Below are 5,760 nucleotides of genomic sequence, written 5' to 3'. Positions count from 1 at the left end.
TCATTATCTCCTTCACAAGTTGGGTGCCATCAATATCCACTCCAACTTGAGGGGGATTGTTAAGGAAGGTGAGCAGCAACCAAGGGATTTGCACCAACCCGCTTAAGGAAAACAATCAAGCGTGACGTGCAATATATGGAAGACAAAATCAGTTGATATTTAAGGGCTAGCACTTGCCATTGATCCAAATTTAGCCTCTCATTTTTGTGTATAAATACCACCGTATAAAAGCTTTTCTACAACACAACAATTCAATTAATTTTTATTCTATTTTTTGTACTTCACCTTTCCCGTTTCTATCTCTGACAAATTTTCACAAGTTCTTTGATATGAAGTAGGACATTAGCAGTTAAACAACTAAAAACCTAATGCTTCAACTTTTATTTTGAGCTTGCTTAACTAATAACTACTAAACTTCAGAAGTTTTATGTCTAGAACACTGAAGACAACATAAGCCATATTCTGCTTTTATCCTTTTTAATGTCATACTTTATATTTCTATCAGTTCTACTTTTGCAGACCAATGTGGCCAAGCATTTCAGGTTGCATCCCATCCAAATATATAATTCATAGAATGAGGTGGAAGTCTGTGAATTATGAAAATGGCAACTTAATTATGATTAAAGCAGATTTTATTAGCATTAGGCACTCAAGTAAGAACATTTAACTGGTAGAAAGCTGGTACAAACACTTATATTGCTCAAAGAAACAATATATATATCTTATCAAATCGTTGCAGAAGAAAACTAGTTCTTGACTGCAGAACTAGAGAACCATGACAAAATTTGAACTTACACAGATATAAGCACATACAAGAAGCATAACTGCTATGGAGTGGTGAAATAGTCACATTTCAATGTTAATTTCCTTTCGAATTGGGAGACTTTATGGAGATAATAGAGCACACAGCTTGTATCAAAGTGAGTAAAAGGAGAATAACACCTGCAATAACAGAAACAATGGCCCATGGTGTGTTGAAATAATTTTGTTTCAAGTTTGCCTTCCACTTGTGCCAGGAGGTGCCGCAGTAAGTGTTGAGGTCTTCACAAAGTCTAGCAAAATAGAAGTCAGTGAAGTCCAAAATAACCCCATCAGCAAGTTTGTTAATAAGAAATGACCCTTCATCGCTGTCCCCAAGCCTGTTCTCAACAATTCCATACTTGACCAGCAAGTCCACATCCTTCTGGGTGTTCACAAGGTGATCCATGATGACAACATAATCATTTATGTAATTCTCCTGATAATAGCATTGCTCAAAGGCCAGTAGATTACGAATTGAGAGTTCTGTCTCATCACCTATAATAAGTTTTGGGATTTTCAGAATCCCTTTATTGAATTGAAGGTCAAATAAATTTCTGCTTGATCCAACTTCAAACCGGACTCCGGCACGGTGTAGCTCCGTCATGCTGGGCGTGGTTAGTGTTTGAAGTGTGCCTTTTTGCTGCTGCTCCAAATCTGGTAGATGTAAGTGTCTTAGGAAGTCCACAAAATGTTCAACTTTAGAAGAACAGATTTTCTCCAGTTTGTCTTCCGTTCCCTCCAAATGCATTAGATCTTTAAAGAAGTTATGTGAAAGCTTATAGATGGAGAGCCTCTCACCAGCCTTGGATGAGACTGCTGCTTTGCCAAGGTCAAAAAGATCCTCAAGAATGAAGAATGGAAGCTGATTTTCAAGCAATAGCATGTCAGGCCATACATCCTGCAACATCCATGGTCTACTAAATATGCGGTCATTTTCATCTTGAAAGTCACCAGGGAATTTGAGCCTCAGTAAGACACCAATGATGAAGGCAGCATCCACTAGAATGATTTTGACAAATTCATCACGGCTAAATTTAATGGTTTCTGCATAAAAACCACGCAGTCTTGATTCCTTCTCCTTTACAACTCTGATAAGAGACCCCAAGCCTTCATTGGCCCGTTCAATAAAATCTTTCAGGTACCTCTTTTTATGCTCTTCCATGGCTTTTAAGCCTTCCCTACCATGATGAAGCGGGCCAATGGAGACTACCTTAGGTGTATATGCTCTTTTCTTGACAAGACGTAGTCGCTTAGGAACTCTGCAGATACTACATGCAGAGGATTAGAGAGACAAGCTGTCCAGCTCCTGTCTTATTGATTTTTCCAATGTCTCTTGAGGGTTTTCTATGTCGAATGAAGCATGATTATTTCTGTCCATTTGCTTTCTTTCTGTGTCAACAAATTCCATTGTTGTGATCAAAAAAGACGTTGAGAAATGACAATCACTCAAGACACAATCTATTATACCTTTTTATAAATGACAATATAAGACAAAATTTAGATAGCTTTAAATAGATTTGATCATTGTCTTGCATGAGTTTTATTCAAATTCGTGTGCAAAAATGGAAAGAAGACACGATTTTATAGTGGAAGTATAGGATATTGGTTGTTTGATTTTTTTCTTTTCTCTTTTTTGGGAGAAAATTCAAATTGAATTGGGATCGCCTCCGATTGGGGTGTCTGAAATGCATGCAATTCGGGCAATCTCATAGAGAGGGTGATGCAGGGCCCACTTGTCCCAAGTAGGCTCCGCAGTCTCCCTCACGCAATTCGAACATCCCAATTATAGGAAATCCTCGTTCATTCGATTCAGCACTCGTCATTATTGGATCTTTTCTAAATTCAAAGGAAAAGTATGTCAACAGAGACTGGGAATTCAACTTCTAAGGGCAAGGTCAAAGCCCTAACAATGGAAATTAGAAAAGAGTAAAAACTGGACAAACATGCAAGCCCTCACATCATCCCTTTTTCTGTTTTCTTTTCTTTCACTTATTGGTGTTTTTTATTATTATAAAAACAAATAAAAGAAGAGAGGATATTTGTACGCATGTTCTCTTGTTCTACCTCTTCAGAGCATTCTCTACTACATCAATTTAATTTGCAGGATATACTAGCAACTTGTTATGCCATCACCAGAAATCGCCATTGCAGTAAAAATAAGTAACTTTGAGCTTTAAGAGAAAGGGTGTTAAAACTAACAAATCTAAGTGATATCAGCGGATAGAAAGATATAAACTCAAGAAAGAAAAAGGTATTGAACCTGCTGTAGAGAAGTATACAAGTATGCTTTGCCTCTGCAGAACACCGGGAAACGCAGCAGCAAAGAGCTTTCCTCTTTTTTTGGATAAAATGCAGATTTGCTTTTCACCCAAAAGATCAGAGCCGCCTCTCTCTTTGATAAGCAAAGATCAAACTCCCTCTCCCCAGTTGTATGATACATGTTCCTCTAAAAGTCAAGTCAACTCAAGTTTTCCTTTCAATTCTGTTTCCTTGCACATTCCTAGATTAAGGCTTTAGAGGATGATTTGTCTTTTCGTTTGTTTATATAATAGTTAAAGTAATTTTTGAGTGTTTTTTTTGTTTGTTTTGGGTTGTTTGTTAATATTTTTGTTTTAAAAAAAAAAAAAAACAAAACAAAACAAAAGGGAAAAGAAAAAATATTATCCAATGCAGGCCCCATGGCAGCTGTACAGCCAATAATTGCAACCAGGCAGGTTGTCACCCTTCCTTGGATAGAAATATTTGTTTCATCACCTACCTTCAACTGTAGCTCTTCTTAACGGTTTGAGAACCACAAAGAGAAAAGACCACCACCATGGAAGCTATAAAAGCAATGCAATTAGGTGTTACTTCTCCATGTTCTTACGTCTTCTTTCTTCTTTTACTTTCCTTGATTAGCCCATTTATTTCTCCTTAACAAATAAATATGTTACCAAGTAAATAAATTTTGTACAAAAGTGATTGGAGTTCAATCGTCACGTGTAGCTTCAAACTCCCCCACAATAAGTAAGACCCAACACGTAAATATTTAATTAAAATGGAAAGTGAATGTCGAAATTAAAGTTCAAACTTAGGACTTAAATTACCACTTATCCCAAAAGCTTAATTAATATTCTAACCGGAAATGGCAATTTCATAATTCTTTTGTTTCATCTTATTGTTAAAGAGCTTAAGGAAATGATGCAGGAGAAAATCAGCCACAAGATTTGAAAATTATTTCTTGAATAAGATCAGCCCGAGAATGGAAGGAATCGTACAAAATATTTGAAGAATACAAATATCTACCGAGTTGTCAACATCCATCAAGGGAATGAAGGAAAGAAGAGACTATCGACAAATCCCTTTATTCATCTTTTACAAATTTTCATATTTATATTTACGTTGTCGTCAAGTAAGATTATAGTTATTAAATTTTCCCTAATATGGTAATTCTTTGGCACAAAGTATTTTCCATTAATTTGGAGATATTCTTTGGTACCAAGTATTTCCATAATATGCTTATTTGTATTTATTTCAAGTCTTAGGAGATTTATTAGGCTTTTCGGGATTTTGCTATTTTTCGTAATTTTTCAGCTATATTAGCTCGGCTTGTGGGCATTTTCCAGCAGCTTTTTGTTATTGATAATTTATCGAATTCAGAGTTTTCTCTCTGTTTTTGGGGTGAATTTCCTGTTTTCTTCCTTGCAAATTGCATGTTGATTAGCCTATTGAATAATCGCTATTCTGTTCCGGCGTCAATTGGTATCAGAGCTTCAGCACCTTCCTGAGACGCGTTCTTCATTAGTTTCGATGGCTGATAGCCGTGGTTGTCGTGGGCAGGTTCCGAATGAGGAAGCTCCGCACCATGATCGTAACGTTCAGGATGTGATGATTGAGGATTTGCAGAGGCAAGTTGCAGAGTTAGCCCAGTGCCTAGCGGCGCAGGAAGTCGTCAATCGTGAAATGGAGAACTCCGATTCCGATTCCACCTTCGACAACCCGTATCACAATCCTGCTCCATACCTGGAACAGTGTGGTCGGGATGATGAAGAATTTGTTGATGAAGAGTTCCAAGAAGACGAGTTCGTTGATGAGGAGTTCATACATGAAGATGTTCATGATGATGTTGAACATGAAGATGTTGAAGATCCTTCACAAGGATTCGTGGATTGGGATTCTTCACCAATTTATGATATTGATATCATGGATGAAGATCTTATGGGAGATTCTTTGTCGTATGATCAAGAGAAAAAATCTATAGTAGATTTAGATTGGGTCTCTCCAATAATTTGTGACGACATATATCATGACGAAGAGGATTTATTGAATGAGGTAAGTTTTCTGGTTGATGAAATAAAATTTATTGAAGAAAATAATGACTACCATGTGTTTGATGAAAGTCCACATAACGAGGAATTTCAGTTGAGTAATGAAAAAATTAGTTATATTGATTTCATTGGGATTGAAAGATTTCTATCAAATTCACTTAGTAATAAGTTGGATGTTGGTTTTAGCATGTTAGCTGACAATTTTAATTTTTGTGGTCAAGAAAAAATTGATAATTCTTTGAAGACTTTTATGGAGCGTGAATTAGAGAAAATAAATGAAAGACATGAGAAGACTGATTTATTTCCATTTTGTGTGAGACTAGTCGTTGTGATGGGTTGCAACTTGTTTATCTTTTGGTTTCAAGTTACTTTGGTATTGAGAAATACGGAATGGAATGAATTGATCGGCCATCCAAAAGATCGAGGTAAAGAAGGTTCGAATTTGAGGACGAATTCTTTCCAACCCGGTGAGACTGATGCAGGAGAAAATCAGACACAAGATTTGAAAATTATTTCTTGAATAAGATCAGCCTGAGAATGGAAGGAATCATACAAAATATTTGAAGAATACAAATATCTACCGAGTTGTCAACATTCATCAAGGGAATGAAGGAAAGAAGAGACTATCGACAAATCCCTTTATTCATCTTTT

General features: G+C 36.4%; 1 pseudogene; it reads right to left on the bottom strand.

Annotated features, from left to right (window-relative positions):
* Positions 1 to 691: 691 nt before the first annotated feature.
* On the bottom strand, positions 692 to 2,187 carry LOC133870950 (UPF0481 protein At3g47200-like; annotated as a pseudogene).
* Positions 2,188 to 5,760: the final 3,573 nt, after the last annotated feature.

Source organism: Alnus glutinosa, chromosome 6 (assembly GCF_958979055.1).
Source record: "Alnus glutinosa chromosome 6, dhAlnGlut1.1, whole genome shotgun sequence".
NCBI classification, from domain to species: Eukaryota; Viridiplantae; Streptophyta; class Magnoliopsida; order Fagales; family Betulaceae; genus Alnus; species Alnus glutinosa.
This window is presented reverse-complemented; position numbering and strand designations above follow the sequence as displayed.